Here is a 20,130-nt window from a genome sequence, read left to right on the forward strand (position 1 = left end):
TTACTTTATCCAGTTTGGATTCCAGAGTCTATCATTCTAGTCACTTTCTTTTTTCTTTTTCTTAATATGTTTTGATTTTTAGAGAAAGAGGAAGGGAGAGGGATAGAGAGACAGAAACATCACTGAGAGAGAAACATCGATTGGCTGCCTCCTGTACACCCCCTACTAGGGATGCAGCCTGCAACCCAGGCAGATACCCTGACCAGAATCTAACTGGTGACCTCTTGATTCATGGGTCGATGCTCAACCACTGAGCCACCTCGGCCTGGCCACTTTCTTAAATATACCATCAACCATTCACCTCTGATTTGGTAACATTTCAGCGTGAGTATTTTTAACTGCTTCTTCCTTCTCCTATCTGATATAGGTGCTCTGCATCTCATTTTCTGAATTCTCAGGAACCTTGATATTTTTTTTTTTGGTTAATCCTCACCCAAGGATATTTTTCCCATTGATTTTTATTTTATTTTATTTTTTGTTAATTCTCACCTGGGGATATTTTTCCCTTGATTTTCAGAGAGAGTGGGAGGGAAGGGGAGAGACAGAGAGAAACATTGATGTGAGAGTGACACCTCAACTGGTTGCCTCCTGCACGCACCCTGACCAGGGCTGGTGCTGGGGAACCTGCAACCAAGGTATGTGCCTTTGACTGGAATTGAATCCAGAACCTTTAAGTCTGCAGGCTGACACTCTATCCACTGAGCCAAACTGGCTAGGGCGGGAACCTTGATCTTTTGGTTATCCTGTGTCTCACTTGCATTTCAGATCCCTTCTTTCTTACAGGATCCTTCCCAACAGCATTCAAATAGCTGTAGTATCTCTCATAGTAAGCAAATGGTTTTGGGGTGGGAGGATGCCACCTTTGCCAATATTGTGATCTCTTTTATTCTTTCTTACTTAACTCTGTGCTTTTACTATTCTTTCCCAATGCTTTCTTCAAATGAAGAAACTAATCCAACTTTTCAAAGCCCAGCCTAAATTCCACTCTCTTGTTTAGGTATTAACTGATTCTTTTCAACTGAAAGTCATTTCTGCCCACACTGAACAAATTGCATTTGTTTATTTTGTTTCACCTGGTAGACTGTAGGGTTTTTTATTAATGGATTTTATTTATTTATTTATTTACTTACTTACTTATTTATTTATTTATTTTTGTTAAGGGGATATTTTTCCATTGATTTTTAGTGAAAGAGGGAAAGATAGAGAGAAACATTGATGTGAGAGAAACACATTGATTGGTTGCCTCCTCCACGAGCCCCAACTAGGGCCCCGGGCTGGGGAGGAGCCTGCAACCAAGGTACGTGCCCTTGACCGGAATCGAACCAGGGACCCTTTTGTCTGCAGGCCGATGCTCTATCCACTGAGCCAAACCGGCTAGGGCTAATTGATTGATTTTTAGAGAGTGGAAGGGAGTGACAGAAAGATGGATTTGTTTCACTTATTTATGCATCCTTTGATTGATTCTTGTATGTGCTCTGACTGGGGATCAAACCCGAAACCTTGATGGATGAGGACTATGTTCTAACCAACTGAGCTACCCCACGAGGGCAACTGTAGGATCCTTTTATTTGTTTATATAATCTGATATCCATAGTTGAAGTTATAAACCATGGTTATTAAGAAAGAAACCATTGCCTGGCCGGTGTGGTTCAGTGGTTGAGCATCGACCTATGAACCAGGAGGTCATGGTTTGATTCCTATCAGGGCACATGTCTGGGTTGTGGGCTCAATCCCCATTAGGGGGTGTGCAGGAGGCAACCGATCAATGATTCTCTCTCATTATTGATATTTCTATCTCTCTATCCCTCTCCCCTCTTCTCTCTAAAATCAATAAAAACATTTTAAAAAAAGAAAGGAAGGAAGGAAGGATTAAGATGCCTGACAGGTTCTTAAAAATATGGAGTGGGCGAATGTAGGTTTACAGTTGTTTGTATCGAAAAAGACATGCAGGTTATGATTATAATACAGGAGTAAACTGTTTTGCATACTCAACTGTAAACCTACTTTTGCCCACCCCATTTATTGAATGACTAGCAGCTTGTAGGCACCTCCAAAGGGTGATTTCTTTACCTATGATTTCATTTATTTTTGCTGCTACTCCCTGCCAAATCCCTGGATAATTGTAAATAAACAATATTTATTCAGCCTCCTGTGTTGATGTTTTTAGTCTTTCCATCCTTTTTTTAAAAAGCAAAACACAACCTTTATAAGTTTTATATTGCCCCCTTTTTATACTTTGAAAGACTTGGGTCCAGAAAGGAACTTTTTTTAAAAAAAATATGTTTTTATTGATTTCAGAGAGAGGAAGGGAGAGGGAGAGAGAGATAGAAACATCAATGATGTGAGCAAATCATTGGTCGGCTGTCTCCTGCACAACCCACACTGGAGATCGAGCCTGTAACCCAGGCATATGCCCTGAGCAGGAATCGAACCTTGACCTCCTGGTTCATAGGTTGATACTCAACTACTGAGCCATGCCCGGTGTGGCAGAAAGGAACTTTTTGGCTCAATAAGTTTTCTTGAAATAGTCATTAAGTGACATTTTAAACCAAAAGTCTGTTTTAGTTTGAATTTTAAGTGGATAAAGAACAGATTTTGCCTGGTTTGTTTAAAAACCACTTTGAGGAATACATATTTTGCAGAACTATTATCCTTTCTTTCCTCTACCCTACACTTTACTAATTTTAGAGTCATTTAGTATAGTTCTAATGACCTAGTGACAATAGATTTGCTATCCTATCTAATAATAGACAAACATGGTAATTGACCGTACCTTCGCTACGCCTCCCATGGGCTAATCAGTGCCATATGCAAATTAACCGCCAACAAAGATGGCGGCTAACTTGCATACCGAAGGCAGGGCGGGACAGCGCCATCTCGCCTGCCCTGCCACCATCCGGGCCTGCTATTTGCGACCCGGGGCGGTGGGGCGGGACAGTGCCATCCCGCCTGCCCTGCCACCATCCGGGCCTGCTATCTGCGACCCGGGGCGGTGGGCGTCTGTGTGCGACCCGACCCGGGGTGGCCGGGCGGTGCAGCAGCAATTGGCCAGCCCGCCCGGGCGTCCTGTGTGCGTCCCAACCCGGGTCAGCGCCCCAACCCCCGATCGGCCCTGCTGTGTGCACGACCCGGGGAGGCGGGGCAGGCACCAAAGGATCAGGCCTGCCATCTGCCACCCGAGGAGCAGGCCTAAGCCAGCAGGTGGTTATCTCCTGAGGGGTCCCAGACTGTGAGAGGGCACAAGTGGGGCTGAGGGACACCCTCCTCCCCTCCCCTCCCCCACTAGTGCACAAATTTTTGTGCACCTGGCCTCTAGTAAAGGTATAATTTGGATATAGGTTATTAATGCTGGGAATTAACTTCTTTTCTCTTTCACTAATATTTATATAAAGTGGCCATTTTCTAAAGAATCTATACTAGAGGCATGGTTTTATGTCGTAGTCAGATATCACCAATGTCCTCAAAGTATTTTAAAAGAAAGAAATTATTTTGAGATGGATCTTAAAGGAAGCCTATCTAACAGTGGACTGTTCTGAACACTAGTAGTTTACTTTGTCCACCTTCAATAACCAAAATTAGTAGACAATGTAGGAAGCCATGTAAGGAAAGACTTTTTTTTTTAAAGAATAATTTATTGATTTTTTTTTTTTTTTTTAGAGGGAGAGGAACGGAGAGAGAGAAACATCGATGTGAGAGTGCAATATTGATTGACTGCCTCCTGTACCAGGGATTGAGCTGGAAACCCTGGCATATTCCCTGACCAGGAATCAAACCAGCAACCTTTTGGTGCACGGGAACACGCCCAACGAAATGAGCCACATTGGCCAGGATAAGACCATCTTTTTACAGGTTAATGATGGTGCTACTCATTTCTTCTAAGCTTGTAATTTAGATTTATGGAGGAGACTACAAGACTACTTTTACAGAGATAAGTCCCTGGGTTATAGGTAATCTCAAAAGTTTTATAGTTTAGTCTGGAAACCAAAAAGGAAAGATAAAAAGCATAAATCAAATGAAATCATATCCTTGATGGACTAAGTTGGTATTGTCATGTTTGGTTAATCATATCCTTGGGAATTTGCTTTTGAATATCAGGTAGGTCATGGGTCATGGAGTATCAACTTCAAATTTCTTTCCTAGTAATTTTTCTTTCTAGAATTTCTTGATTCTTTAGTTCTAAAATATAGGGCTTTGATTTTTCTCTACTAATTGCAGTCATTGATTTGATTTATTTGAAAATCTAGGCTTTTTTAATGCTTATGCTCTCATCTTCCAGTCAAGTGACCCTTAAAACATAACATGTTGCCCAGCCTGCGTGGCTCAGTGGTTGAGTGTTGACCTATGAACCAGGAGGTCATGGTTCACATGGTTTGATTCCCAGTCAGGGGACATGCCAGGTTGTGGGCTCGATCCCCAGTAGGGGGCGTGTAGGAGGCAGCCAATCAATGATTCTCTTTCATCATTGATGTTTCTATCTCTTTCTCCCTCTCCCTTCCTCTTTGAAGTCAATAAAAATATATTTAAAAACAAATAACAAAAATAACATGTTTTGAAAACAAAGCCTTCTAGAAAATAGAAAATGTTCCAAAACAATTTCTATGGATCAGTTAGTATATCAAATGTGGGAATACAGTTGACCTTTGAACAGCGCAGGTGTTGGGGTGTGATTGAAAATCTGCTTATAACTTAATTCCCCAAAAACTTAACTACTAATAACCTACTGTTCATCGGAAGCTTTGCCAATAACATAAACAGTAGATTAACATATATATTGTTATATGTCTCATATACTGTATTTTTAAATAAAGTAAGGCTGGAGAAGAAAATGTATTAAGAAAATCATAAGGAATAGAAAATAAATTTACAGTATTTATTGAAAAAAATCTGTGTATACGTGAACCTGTGCAGTTAAAACCCACGTTGTTAAAGGGTCAGCTGTACTGTATGTTTGCATTGCTGGAAAGTAGTACATAAAAGTTAAAATCAGGTTTGGACAGTGCAAATATAAACATTTTATGCCTTTGTTATAGTGGAGTCTGTGAATTAGAATTTATGGTGGTATTTCTGTTGGTATGGTAGTGTGTTATCTGTTGGCATTCATCCATATTTGAATTAGTTTATTTCTTGTCTTTCCAGGTCTTGGATAAGAGTTGATGGCCTGATTATGGATATAAAATTATCAGAGCACTGCTACGTTTAGTAATTATAACACAGTTTTCTTCAAAAGCCTTCTAGATATTTCTTACCATTCTTTCCTGTTGATTGCACTGAAGTTTATTAGGGAAATGGAAAATAGATTTTATAGATTTTGTATTGTGGCAAAATATTCATAACAAAACTTACCATTTTAACCATTTTTAGGTGTACAGTTTAGTGGCATTAAGTACGTTCATGATTGTTGTGCAACCACCACCACCATCCATCTGTAGAAGTTTTTTATATCCCCTGACTAAAACTCTACCTATTAAACAATAACTCTTCATTTCTTCCTCTCTTCAGCTCCTGACAATCATCACTTTACTTTTTTGTCTCTGAATTTGACTATTCCAGGTACCTTATATAAGTAGAATCAATCATATAATACTTGTCCCTCCTGCGGCCTGGGAGAGGGATAAGCTGCCCGCCCCACGGTCCTGGGTGCCTGCAGCTGCAGCCTGGGCAAAGCCACCCGCCCACGGTCCCCTGCGGCTGCGGCCAGCCCGGGTCCTGGGTGCCTGCGACCAGCCGGAGGAGGGAATCCTGGGTCCCGGGTGTGGGGTGAGGCAGAGGCGGTTAGGGGCGATCAGGCTGATAGGGGAGCAGTTAGGGGCGATCAGGCAGGCAGGCAGGTGAGCAGTTAGGAGCCAGCGGTCCCGGATTGTGAGAAGCAGTCGGACATCCCCCGAAGGGTCCCGGATTGGAGAGGGTGCAGGCCAGGCTGAGGGACACCACCCCCCCCATGCACGAATTTTATGCACTGGGCCTCTAGTCTTTATAATAAAAGGCTAATATGCAAATGGTCATGACACCCTCACGGGTAACGACCGATAAGCAGGAAGCTGCGTGCACAGCAGGCGTGGGTGGGTGGGGACTTGCATGAGGCTCACGTCTCTGCCCCCGGGCGCAGGGACATGAGGCTCGTGTCCCTGGCGCCAGCTCCAGGGACGTGAGGCTTGCGTCCCTGCCCCTGGCGCAGGACCCAGGAATATGAGGCTGATGGAGGCCTACCTCTTTGGGGCAATGGATCATGGGGCTCCCGCACTGTGACAGGGCACAGGCCAGGCTGGAGGATCCCCCCCCCCCCTTCTGAATGCATGAATTTCGTGCACCGGGCCACTAGTTTTGAATAATGCTGCTATGAACATGGGTTCATAAAAATATGTTGAAGCCCCTGCTTTCAGTTCTTTTGACGATATATCCAGAAGGGGAATTGCTGGATCATATGGTAATTCTATGTTTGTTTTTGAGGAACTGCCATACTGTTTTCCAGATTTTATAGAATTTTAAGCTCTGTTGAACTTAAAAACATTTAATTCATAGGAAGTTGAGATTGCTCAGATTACCTCTCCTGTTTTTCTGTAGCTTGTACTCTGGTACTGAAATATTACCAGGGAGTTTTTCACTGTTGTTACAGGTGAAACCCAGAAAAAAGTTTTATTTCTCAATTGGAAGTTCACAGTCCTGCTAAATGGGATAATTTTGTAATGTTTGGTATGCAGAACCTTTTTTTGTTGTTGTTAATCCTCACCCGAGGATATTTTTTCCATTGATTTTTAGAGAGAGTAGAAGGGTGGGGAGAGAGAGAAAGAAATACCCGTGTGAGAGAACCACATTGATTGGTTGCCTCCTGCACGTGCCTGGACTGAGGCTGGGGATTGAACCTAAAACCCAGGTATGTGCCTGTGACTAGGAATTGAACCTGCAACCCTTTGGTGCACTAGCTGTCGCTGACTACTGAGCAACACTGGCCAGGGCTGTAGACCCTTAATTTTTTTAAAATATATTTTTATCGATTTCAGAGAGGAGGGGAGAGAGAGAGATAGACATTAATGATGAGAGAGAATCATCGATCGGCTATCTCCTGCATGTTCCCTACCAGGGATTGAGCCCGCAACCCAGGCATGTGCCCTTAACCAGAATCGAACTCAGGACCCGTCCGCAGGCCGATGCTCTATCCACTGAGCCAAGCCAGCTAGGGTTAGACTCTTAATTTTCTTCTTTCTGGTAGAGTTCCAAAAATAAAAACATTATGAAACATACATATTTTTTCTTTTGGTAAGAAAATTTCTTACAAAGTTTACATTATGGTTTTTACTTATTTCTTTTCAAGCCTATAGCACAATTCTTTTCAGCCCCAAAGCAGAATATAGATTTGAAAGTACAAGTTTGTACATAAGCATTCAGAATTTTGTAACATTTCAGTGCAGTTTTTACAATACTTTAAGCTAAACATCTGACATTTCTATAAGATTGAAAAACTTGAATCTTCAGCACAGTGCTAACATATGCTCAGTAGGTCTTAATAATACTCTCATTCCTCTGATTTACTAGTATATGAGTTGTTATAAAACTTGTTCAGATAGGCAGCAATAGAGACCAGCAAGTAAAGGAAATACATTTTCTATATGTTTGTCTTTCAGGAAGCCCTCACATGGGCTAGTCATTTGCTTTATTAAATGAAATGATTTCAAGCTTGGCATTTTCTAACTTTTAAAGCAGAGCTGCCTAGTATAATTATAAAGCCCACAGTGAAGCTGTTACCACGGACTATGCTTCAGTCAATCCCAGCCCAAGTTGTTTTTTTTGGACCCAAATTTATTTATCTTTTTTTTTTTTTAGGGGCGTTCTTGAGGTTAATATTCACATACAAATGTGACTTAAGATTAGATACAGATTCTTTATACTAGTCATGAAAAAATTTTGGCAGGATTTCTCAGTACCATATTATGTGTGACTGATGGGTACAGATTTGAGCCAAAATTCATTTGACATAGGATTGTTTGAAAATGCTTGTCTCAGACACACTGGGATTTCATCAGTATGCAGTGCTGTCATTTGGTCTTGATTCCTTTCTTTGAACTCAAAATAGAACAATATATATGGGCACTATGTCTTCCAAAGTTAACTTGAAAAGTGTGTATTTCTGCTGGAATTTCAATAGCTTATGATGTTTTAAAGGATTGTTTCTGATCAGGAATCTCTTCTCTTGCATAAGGGAAATAATATCTTTCTTTTAATTTTTCAATTATGAGGATGGCTAAACTTATCTCTATCAATGAGCTTGTTTTGCTTCTAGAGAAGTTATTTATGTGTACACAAGGATATTGTACGGGTCTTGAAGCTTGCTAGTGGCTTAATGATTATTTTTGTTTACACTCTGCTTTTGGAGGTGGGGGCTGTTTACTCAGCGGTAAAGGTGTTAGCTAAGTTTCATTTCATCATGGTTTCTGTATTTCAGACCGTCTTGCAAAAACAAGTTATAAAAAATACAATTTTTAGGTAGTGATGGCTGTCTTGAGCCCTGTAACTTATATTTTTCTTAATATTTCTTCAAGCTACTTTCTCTCCCTGCTGTCTAAGAAAAGCACAAGAGAATAACTTGTGACAGACCTAGCAAGTTATAAAATTCTCATAAAGAATTAAATACAAAAACTTAAGATAATTGACTGACTTTAAAAAATCACTTTCTCTATTTTAGGTAAATTAGACTTGTAATTTCTTTACCTGTCTTATGAAAATGACTTTTTTCTTGATTTGGGAAATTTTTATTTTCTAGATCTAGATCACATTGTTACAAGGCATATGTCTAAAACGTTGTTTTACTGATAGTTTAACATTTTTTTAAGTCATTTTTTATTTTTCAGTTAACACTATTATATTAGTTTCAGGTGTACACCCCAGTGATTAGACATTACCTAATTTATTAAGTGATCATCCCGATAAATCTTGTACCCATCTGACACCATACATAGTTATTAGAATGTTATTGGCTGCCCTAACCAGTTTGGCTCAGTGGATAGAGCGTCGGCCTGCGTACTGAAGGGTCCCAGGTTTGATTCCGGTCAAGGGCATGTACCTTGGTTTTGGGCACATCCCCATTAGGGGGTGTGCAGGAGGCAGCTGATCAATGTTTCTCTCTCATTGATGTTTCTAACTCTCTATCCCTCTCCCTTCCTCTCTATAAAAAATTAATAAAATATATTTAAAAATATTGGCTATATTCCCTATGCTGTACTCTACATCCCCATGACTATTGTCTGACAATCAACTTGTACTTTTTTTACCAGTTAACTGCCATGATATTTTGAATTTAATTTAAAAAGATCCGCCATTTGTGTCTGTAGACCCTTATGGTGTACAAATGCTTAATCCTTTCATCTTTTTTAACCATCTCCCCTCCCATCTGGCAACTGTCAAAATGTTCTTTTTATCTGTGAGTCTGTTTCTGTTCTGCTTGTTTGTTTATTTTGATTTTTACATTCAATTTTTGATAGATACCTATTGCCATTTTATTGTTCATGTTTTGATCTTTTCTTCTTAAAGAAGACCCTTTCATATTTTATGTAATACTGGTTTGATGGTGATGGACTCTTTGAGCTTTTTCTTGTCTGGGAAACTTTATATGTCCTTCAATTCTTCATGATAGCTTTGCTGGGTAGAGTAATCATGGTAGTAGGTCATTGCTTTTTCCCCACTTTGAATATTTCTTGCCACTCCCTTCTGGCCTGCAGAGTTCTGTTGAAAAATGAGATGACATTCTTATGGGAGCTTCCTTGAAGGTAACTAACTGCTTTTCTCTTGCTGCTTTTAAGATTCTCTTTTTGTCTTTAACCTTTTGCATTTTAATTATGATGCGTCTTGGTGTGGGCCTCTTTGATTTCCTCTTGTTTGGGACTCTCTGCATTTCCTGGACTTGTATATCTATTTCCTTCACCAGATTAGAGAAGTTTTCTGTTACTTTTTCAAATAGGTTTTCAATTTCTTGCTGTCTCTCTTCTCCTGGCAACCTCATGATGCAAATGTTGATATGCTTGAATTTACACTATTTTCATATTTTTGGATTCTTTTTGCTCTTCTGATTGTGTGTTTTTTGCTTCCTCATATTTTAAATTGCTGATTTGATTCTCAGCATCCTCTACTACTAATTGCCTGCAAATTATCCTTCTTTTCAGTTAGTGTATCCTTCATTTCTGCCTGGTTCTTTTATGGTTCCTAAGTCTTTTTTCATGCTGTTGAAGTTCTGAATATGTTCCTTGAGCAACCTTATAACAATTGTTTTAAACTCTGTATCTGGTAGTTTGCTTGCTTCCATTTAATTTAGTTTTCCTTTTTGGAGATTTCTCCTGTTCTTTCATTTGGGACCTATTTCTTTGTCCCTGCATTTTGGCTGTTTCCCTGTGTTTGTCTATGTATTAGATAGAGATGCTATTTCTCCTGGACTTGATAGAGTGGCCTTGTGTAGTAGGTGTCCTGTAGGGCTCAGGGGCGCAGCCTCCCCAATCACCTGAGCTGGGTGTTCCAGGTGTACCCTATGTGGGCTATGTGCACTGTCCTGTTGTAGTTGAGCCTTGATTGTTGTTGGTGTCTCTGGGAGGGATTAACTCCCAGGCCAGTGTGCTACAAGGACTATCTGCGGCTACAGTGGAGGAGCTACTATGCAGGAGTGGATCCTACAGAGCAGAACTTTCTTCAGTGAGGTTTTGGTGCTCACCAAGTTCACCCCTTGAGTGTGTTGCTTGTGGAGGTGGTAGGATTCTAAACTGGCGTGATCTGTTCACTGGGTGCACTGGCTCTGGGGCCTCCCTGAAGTTGCAAGGTCAGCCACCGCCTGTGCCCTGCCTGGGGCCACCTGAGGCAATCTGCAGATGGCTGCTACTCGTGCTGCACTTGGAGGTGCCCAGGAGAGACCAAGCTGCAAGCCAAGGCAGGCTGCCACTAGTGCCGGGCCTGGGGCCACTTAGCAAGTGTTTATGGGGTGCACAGAGGCTATGCTGCTTGTTTGAGAGATTTTATGTAAGTCCTAAGCATGAGGCAAAAGAGGCCAGTTGTATTTTGTTTTCAGAAGTTCTTTTCACTCTGCTCTAACCTAGTTCCCTCTCCCCCCATATATTATAAATCTTTGAAAGTCTTTACTTAGTAAATATATTATTTACTAATTGAAATGCTTTAAAAGGTACAACAACCTGGCACTTTTATGTTACTTTTTAAGCTTATTGAAATATTTGTATTTTCAGAACCTCTTTTTCTGTTTGCCAGAGCTCTTCTGTCCTTAGTGAAGTATTTTAAGTAATTCTGCTTGATTTGAGGAGTTTTTGTGTAGGATTAAATAGCAGCCCTAATCCGCTTCTAATTCTTGGCAGCTAATGAATTGTTAGGGGCTCCTATTTGGGTGTGTGCTGGCATTGTTGAGGACCTGCTCAATGATTTTGATTGATTCGACAGTTTTAGAACTGTTGGTATAGAAGTGAGTCTTTGAGCAACAGAGCACCATTAAAGGAAAAAGGGGTAACTATTAGGATTTGCTGTGAAGTATAATAAAAGACTTAGAGTATGTTAGTGAAAGGATTACTGGCCATAGCCTGCTTCATATTCATCACATAGTCATGGAAATATCTTTTGGGAAAAAAAATTGATATAAAGGCCTGTTCTGCTACTGCTACTGCTTTGTGAAATGGAAGATTGGAATTAGATGCTTAAATGGAAAATATTCTCTTGTTGCAGCCTCTTTGAAATGTGCTGTTTAGTGGGAGCTGCAGCTTCCTCCTGCTGACTCTGATTCGGTTGAGATGGTCCTTTCAGAAATGTGGAGTTTAGTCCAAGCCTGGATTTCAGTGGGTAGCACCTGGCATCTGTGGCTAGAAAGTCCTATGAAGTGTAAGTGCTTTATTCTCTCCTTGTAAAGAAGCCCTTTTCTTTCCTTCCTTCTCTTCCTTCTTTCTGCAGCTTAGCAGAGGGGAAGAACAGTGAGCACTGTACTATAGTGCCTGGGTATCAGGATTTGGTTGCATTTTCTTTATGATTCAGTGATCAAAACAAGATTACTTGTTATGTGTGGGAAGCAACCAGTGGATGCTTCTGTTGCCCAACTGGAATTTAAAGTAGTAAATTAATATATAATACTGGCAGTATCATCCCAGGTAATTTTTCATTGACTGTTTACTTGGTAGTTTGGGAAGTTTCTTTAGAGCTCACTCTTATCTTTTGTTCTTATTCCAAAAAACAAGTATTTCAAAAGAGAGGCACATTTGACCAGTGGGTGAGGTAGCATCAAGATAAATAGGGATGGCCCATTTAGCTCAGTGGTTAGAGTGTCAGCTCGTGGACTGAAGGATCGTGGGTTGGATTTGGTTAAGGTTTGATTTACCTCGGTTGCAGGCTCCATTCTCGGGGCACAGGCAATCAATCGATGTCGTCCCCCCCCCCCCAACTTTCCATTCTCTCTAAAAATCAATGGGAAAAATATCCTCGGATGAGGATTAAAAAAAAAAAAGACAAATAGGGATACTTGAAATGAAAAGACAGCTCTTCCTTCATTTTGATTTTACTTGAAACATTTGCACAAGGAGCAGATGGGGATTTTTTTTTTCCTAAGGCCAGTTCCCTATAGAATTGTCCTAGGAATTTCATATAGCTGCCATCTATATTTTAATTTATTAAAAAATTAAACAACTAGATAGTAATATAATGAACATTAGAAAATAAAGTTTGATATTTGATTTAGTTGCCCAGGGCTAAGCGCTGTTTTTGTGTGTGTGTTTTTCCAGAAATACTGTTAATAGTTTAAAGTAAGCTCGTTCCAGAAGAGACTCTCCTCTCATTTAACCTAAAATTTTTCTGATTTTAGCTAGGAAAATACTGAGCAGCTACTCATTGCTGAAACAAGATATATGTTTAAAACAAAAGCAAACCAAGTTTTCATCTGGGCAAGGCAAGTGAAGTTCTACAAATGAGGATTCTGAATGAAAAATGTCTCATCCTCTCAAGGCCTTTATTATTATTTTTGATCTGTAAAGAACTGATTTTCTTGGTCTCTGTTGCCCTTTCTCTCTGTAAACATTTTGGATTCTGTTCTTACAGCTGACATCCAATCCTTTAAGTATCTAAGCTACCTAGTAAAAGACTGCGCTTCATGTTTGGGAAAATAAAGTTGTGCTACTGACTTAGGAGATGATGGTATCTTGTCATCTTGCTTCATATTTAATAATTTAAAATATACTTTATTTTTAAAAATATATACTTTATTTAAGTGCCTCTATGGCCAAATAATTTGAGAGCTGCAGAGAGAATTAAGCTTTTCTTTACTTTTGAAGACCTTACAATCTATTAGAAAAGATGAACAAAGGCCCAAGTAATTATAATACAAGGTTCTACAATTGAGTTCTTGCAGAGTCAAGGCTACTTTGGCAGTAATAGAAAAGGATTCCTGCCTCCAATATTTTCTCCTTATCTCTAGCTTTCCGAAGTTGAGTATGATGTGTTTTAGTATGCTGTTAGTATAGGGGTATAGGAGACAGAAATGTTACATGCCCTGTTCTCATTGGTGGGACTTTCTCAGTGATCCCGTTCTCTATGGCATTCACGCTCTGCCTTGCATCTGGCAGGTCTTGGGCAGGATAAAATTTTTTGCCCTTCCCTCTTTGGTAGAAGACTTCTGTTAGCACTGGTATAGATAGATAGCATCATGGGCTCAAGACTGTTTTATGCCCTGTCTTGTAGGGCATATAACATTTCTTTTTTTTTTTAAATGTTTTTATGAGAGAGGGAGAGAGAGAGACATTGATGAGAGAAACATACATTGGTTGCTTCCCACATATAACTCAACTGAGGACCGAACCCACAACCTGGGTATGTGCCCTGACCAGGTATTGAACAGTGACTTTTTGGTGTACAGGATGACACTTAACCAACTGAGCCACATTGGCCAGGGCAAGAAGTTTTTTCTTGTACCCTTACTGCAATAGCAGTGGGTCTTAACCTGTGTCTTAGAGAGGTATGATTTGCTGCCCCTTCCACACAGCTTAAGACTTTTGTTCAGTAGGGGAGAAGGGTCCAGTCAGAGCTTTTTGTGCTTTTTCTGCAGTCGAGGCTGCTCTTCTACAGGACAGCACCACCAAAGGAGGTGTTCTATTGATCTCCTACCCCAACCCAAATCTTTCCCCTGAGTATCTGGTTGAGGTCTGTGGAGTAGAGCCTGTAGATAGTTGTGAAGTCCTCTTGTGTCTGAGTCTCAGGAGTTTTATAGGCTTATTCTAGCTCACACTCAGCCTTTATCAATTTGTTAAGTAATTTTTTTATATCTATACTAGAGGCCTGGTGCACGAAATGTGTGCACTGAGGGCGGGGAGGGTCCCTCAGTCCTGATTTCGAGAGGTGGCATACCGGTTGGTGAGTCTGCCCCCTGGCGCTCAGTGCACATCATAGCGACCGGTTGACAGGTCGACTGCCCCCTGGTGGTCAGTGCACGTCATAGTGAGTGGTTGAGCCGCCTTAGCATATCATTAGCATATTATGCTTTGATTGGTTGAATGGATGACCAGACCAGACACTTAGCCTATTAGGCTTTTATTATATAGGATTTTATTATATAGGATTTATGTGCCCTGACCAAGAACCAAACCCACAACCTTTCAGTATATGGGACAATGCTCCAACCAACAGAGCCATACCGGCCAGGGCCTGGATTCTTCCCATCTTTATCTTCCATCGCTGTTTGACTTTTATGCTTTGGTCTTGTTATTTTCTATTGATCTATTTTCTAGTGTGGTAATATTTTCTTCATTTTTCTGATTTGTTTTTTAAACCTTCCATTTGGTTCTTAATTTAAGCTACTCTATTTTCCAGTTCTAGATTGTCATTTGATTACTTTTTATTGATTCTATTTCTTCATGGAAAGTCTCCATTTGTTTTCTAATTAGTTGAATATATTAATCAGCTATTTTTCTCCAGATGTTCATTTTGAAAAATTTGTAACTTGAAGGAATAGTACAGTGAACACTAATATACCCTTCTCCTCAATTTGATCTTGCTCCATTTGTGTTTTTTTCCCCCTGTTTCTCTCTGACCCTGTTTGTTCTCTGAATGTGTATTTTTTAACCTTTTGGAATAAATTTCAGACCTCATAATTCTGTGCGCCAAACTTTTTTGTTGTTAATCCTCACCCGAGGGTATTTTTTCCATTGATACTTAGAGTAGAAGGGGGAGAAGAGAAAAAAAAACATAGATGTGAGAGACACCTCGATTGCCTCCCTCACAAGCCCTAATCAGAGCCAGGGATTGAACCTGTGACCCTTTGGTGCGCTGGTTGATGCTCCAACCACTGAGCATACTTGCCAGGACTGTACGCCTAACATTTTGACATACATCTTATAAGAACAAGGACATTTTTCTAAACTAAACTAAAAGCACTGTCACTCTCAAGAAATTTAACATTGATTTAATGTTATTATCTAATGTATAGTTATGTTCCAATTTCCTAATTGTTTCAGTTATAGATTTATAGTTTTACAATTTTTTTATTTTCCCTGATCTAGGATTTAGTCAAGGATAATGTATTGCTTGTAGTTGTTATGTCTCTTTAGTTCCAGGGTTATTTTTTTCCTTGTATAATAGTTACATTAAACAATTCCAGTGCTCGCTTCGGCAGCACATATACTAAAATTGGAACGATACAGAGAAAATTAGCATGGCCCCTGCGCAAGGATGACACGCAAATTCGTAAAGCGTTCCATATTTTTTTAAAAAAAACAAAAACAATTCCAGCCCTGACCGGTTTGGCTCAGTGGATAGAGCGTCGGCCTGCGGACTGAAAGGTCCCAGGTTTGATTCTGGTCAAGGGCATGTACCTTGGTTACGGGCACATTCCCAGTAGCGGGTTGCAGGAGGCAGCTGATCGATGTTTCTCTCTCATCAATGTTTCTAACTCTATCCCTCTCCCTTCCTCTCTGTAAAAAATCAATTAAAAAAATATTAAAAACAATTCCAGGCCCATTTTGTCTTTGTTTTTAATATGCCCTACTATTTGGATTTGTCTGGTTGTTTTCTTCTGATTGTATTCAACTTAAACATTTTTTGGAAGAAAATTATATGCATGACAACTTGTCGTTTTCAGTGACTCACATTAGGAGTCACATAAAATGTGTCTGTCACATTATTGGTGATGTTACTTTTTATCACTTTTGTTAAGACAGCACAGTTATTTTAGTTCTCATCCAATAATTCCATTATTATTATTATTTTAAAAAATATTTTCTTTATTGATTTTTTTTTAGAGAGAGGAAGGGAAAGAGATAGAGAGATAGAAACATCAATGAGAGAGAAACATCATTGATCAGCTGCCTCCTGCACGCCCCCCACAGGGGATTGAACCTGCAACTCAGGCATGTGCTCTGACCAGGAATCAAACCAGTGGCTCCTGGTTCCTGGGTCGATACTCAACTGCTGAGCTATACCGGCTGGGCTAATTCCATTATTTACTAGTAGATAGGTTATTTTCTATTGTCTGCCCCGCTCCTTTTGTTGTTATCATTTAGTCTTGATTTTGTTTGATAGATATTAGGTATATACTATTTATGAAAAGTTAAAGAGATTATAAATGATTCTATTTCCCTGAGATGATTTTTTTTTCTTCACTCAGGTCTTTATGATAGGACCAGATCTCTCTCTCCTTTTGGTGGTAAAATATACTTAGCATAAAATTTACCATTTTAAAGTGTACATTTCAGTGGCATTAAGTACATTCACATTGCTGTACCACCATCACCACAATTCATCTCCAGAACTTTTTCATCTTCTCTAGCTGAAACTTCGTACTCATTAAACAGTAACTCTCCTCATTATCCCCTCCCCTCAACCTTTGGCACCCAAAATTCTAACTTTGTTCTCTATGAATTTGACTACTCTAGATACCTCATATAGTTGGGATTATACAATATTTTTTTTAAAATATTTTTTTATTGACTTTTTACAGAGAGGAAGGGAGAGAGATAGAGAGTCAGAAACATCGATGAGAGAGAAACATCGATCAGCCGCCTCCTGCACATCTCCTACTGGGGATGTGCCCGCAACCCAGGTACATGCCCTTGACTGGAATCGAACCTGGGACCCTTCAGTCCGCAGGCCGACTCTCTATCCACTGAGCCAAACCGGTTTTGGCTATACAATATTTTTTTTATGTGTGTGTCTGGCTAATTTTACTTAGCATAATGTCTCAAGGTTTGTTGATATTGTAGCATGAATATTTGAGGTTTTTTCAACTTTTGGTTATTGTAAATAAAGCTGTGATGAGCATAGATGTGCAAATAACTTTTCAAGGTTTATTTTTCAATTATTTTGGATATAGACCCAGAAGTGGAGTTGCTGGATCATATGGTAATTCTATTTTTAATTTTTTAAAGAATTTATTTTAGAGAGGAAGGGAGAGGGATAGATAGAAATATCAATGATAAGAGAGAATCATTAATTGGCTGCTTCCTGCATGCCCCACACTGGGAATCGGGACCGCAACCTGGGCATGTGCCCCGACTGGGAATCAAACCATGACCTCCTGGTTCATAGGTTGACGATCAACCACTGAGCCATGCCAGCCAGGCCCTCCATACTGTTTTTCATAGTAGCTGTACTGTTTTTCATTCCCACCAACAGTGCAGAAGAGTTCCAGTGTCTCTTCATCTTCACCAATACTTATTTTCTGGGGTGTGTGTGTGTGTAGGGGCTATCATAACAGATGTGAAGTGATATCTAATTTAGTTTTGATTTACATTTTCCTGATGACTAGTGATGTTGAGCATTTTTAGTTGGCCATTTTTATATCATCTTTAGAGAAATGTCTTTTCAAGTCCTTTGCCCATTTTAAAACTGGGTGATTTGGATTTTTGTTGTTGAATTATAGGAGTTCTTTATATGTTCCAGATGGAATATATAGATAGATGGTTTACAAATATTTTCTTCCATTCTATGATTTGCTTTTCACTCTGTTGACTGTTTCCTTTGCTGCGTAGACGTTTTAAAGTTTATGTATTCCCATTTGTCTAATGTTGCTTTTGTTCCCTGTGATTTTGGTATCTGTCATATCTATGAAATCATTACCAAATCTAACGTCATGAAGTTTCCACCCCCTTATGTTTTCTTTTGGGAGTTATACTTTCAGGTCTTATATTTAAGTCTTTAATCCATTTTGAGTTAATTTTTATATATGGGTTCAACTTCTTTCTTTTGCATATGGCTATGCAGTTTTTGTTGAAGAGACTCGCTATTTATTGAAGAGACACTCTCCCCATTTTCTAGCTTTGGCACCCTTGTTGAAGATCATTTGACCATATTTGTGAGGGTTTATTTCTAGGCTCTCGATTTTGTCCCAGTGGTCTATATATCTGTCTGTATGCCAGTACCATACTGTTTTTATTACTGTGTGTTTTTTAAAAAAAATATTTTTATTGATTTTTTTTACAGAGAGGAAGGGAGAGGGATAGAGAGTTAGAAACATCGATGAGAGAGAAACATCGATCAGCTGCCTCCTGCACACTCCCTACTGGGTATGTGCCTGCAATGAAGGTACATGCCCTTGACCGGAATCGAACCTGGGACCCTTGAGTCCGCAGGCCCACGCTCTATCCACTGAGCCAAACCGGTCAGGGCTATTACTGTGTTTTATAGTAGATTTTGAAATCGGAATGCGAGATCTCCAAATTTGTTCTTTTTTAAGATTGTTTTGGCTATTTGGGGTTCCTTGAGAATCCATATGGATTTTCTAATGGATTTTTCTGTTCCTGCAAAAAAAAAAAAAAAAAAGTCATTGGGATTTTCATAGGGATTGAATCTGTGAATCATTTTAGGTAGTATTGACAACAATATATTTCATCTACATTATCTAATTTGTTGGTTTATAGCTGTTCATAGTATTTTTTTCAATGTTTATTTTAAAAAATGCATATAGGGCATTACAGATAGGTCCCCCTTTGCTGCCCCCTATCCCCCCCCACACACACCTGGTTTCCACCCCAACCCAGGCCTTCACCAACCTATTGTCTGTGTCCATAGGTAATGCATATATGCATACAAGATCTTTGGTTAATCTCTTCCCACCCATTCGTCAGTCTGTGCAACGTTTCGATTGCCTCTGGTTCTATTTTATTCATCAGTTTATTTTATTCATTAGATTCCTTGTTCGTTTATTGTGATTTTTAGATTCAGTTGGTAGATATATATTTATTGCCATTTTATTGTTCATATTTTTTTATCTCTTCTCCTTCTCCTCCTTGTTCTTGTTCTTGTTCTTCTCCTCCTTCTCCTCCTCCTCCTCCTCCTCCTCCTCCTCCTTCTTTTTCTTCAAGAATATTCTTCAACATTTCATGTAATATTCATGTAATACTGATTTGGTGGTGATGAACTCCTTTAGCTTTTTCTTGTCTGTGAAGCTCTATCTGACCTTTAATTTTGCTGGGTAGAGTAATCTTGGTTGTAGGCCCTTGTTGTTCTTCACTTTGAATATTTCTTGCCACTCACTTCTGGCCTACAAAGTTTCTGTTGAGAAATCAGCTGACAGTTGTATGGGTGCTCCCTCGTAGGTAACTAATTGCTTTTCTCTTGCTGCCTTTTTTTTTAAAAATATATTTTATTGATTTTTTACAGAGAGGAAGGGAGAGGGATAGAGAGTTAGAATCATCGATGAGAGAGAAGCATCGATCAGCTGCCTCCTGTACACCCACTACAGGGGATGTGCCCGCAACCAAGGTACATGCCCTTGACCGGAATCGAACCTGGGACCCTTCAGTCTGCAGGCCGACGCTCTATCCAGTGAGCCAAACCGGCTAGGGCTCTCTTGCTGCTTTTAAGATTATCTCTTTGTCTTTAACCCTTGGCATTTTAATTATGATGCATCTTGGTGTGGGCCTCTTTGGGTTCCTCTTGTTTGGGACTCTCTGGGTTTCCTGGGCTTGTAAGTCTATTTCTTTCACCAGGTTAGGGAAGTTTCTGTTATTTTTTTATCCAAATAAATTTTCAACATCTTACACTCTCTCTTCTCCTTCTGGCATCCCATAATGCAAATGTTGCTATGCTTGAAGTTGTCCCAGAGGTTCCTTATATTGTCTTAATATTTTTGGATTTTTTTTCTTTTTGCTCTTTTGATTAGGTGTTTTTTGCTTCCTTATATTC

At 39.7% G+C, this 20,130-nt stretch overlaps 1 protein-coding gene and 1 non-coding gene across 2 annotated transcripts in view; both read left to right on the plus strand.

Annotated features, from left to right (window-relative positions):
- TNPO3 (transportin 3) overlaps positions 1-20,130 on the plus strand; it is a 99,757-nt gene that overhangs the window by 6,285 nt on the left and 73,342 nt on the right. The gene's annotated exons all lie outside the window — the stretch shown is intronic.
- Positions 15,607-15,713, plus strand: LOC111825924. Its single transcript, XR_002829155.1, has one exon. It is a non-coding gene; the product is annotated as a U6 spliceosomal RNA (small nuclear RNA).

This window comes from Myotis lucifugus, unplaced genomic scaffold (genome assembly GCF_000147115.1).
Source record: "Myotis lucifugus unplaced genomic scaffold, Myoluc2.0 scaffold_46, whole genome shotgun sequence".
In the NCBI taxonomy this organism is placed as follows: domain Eukaryota; kingdom Metazoa; phylum Chordata; class Mammalia; order Chiroptera; family Vespertilionidae; genus Myotis; species Myotis lucifugus.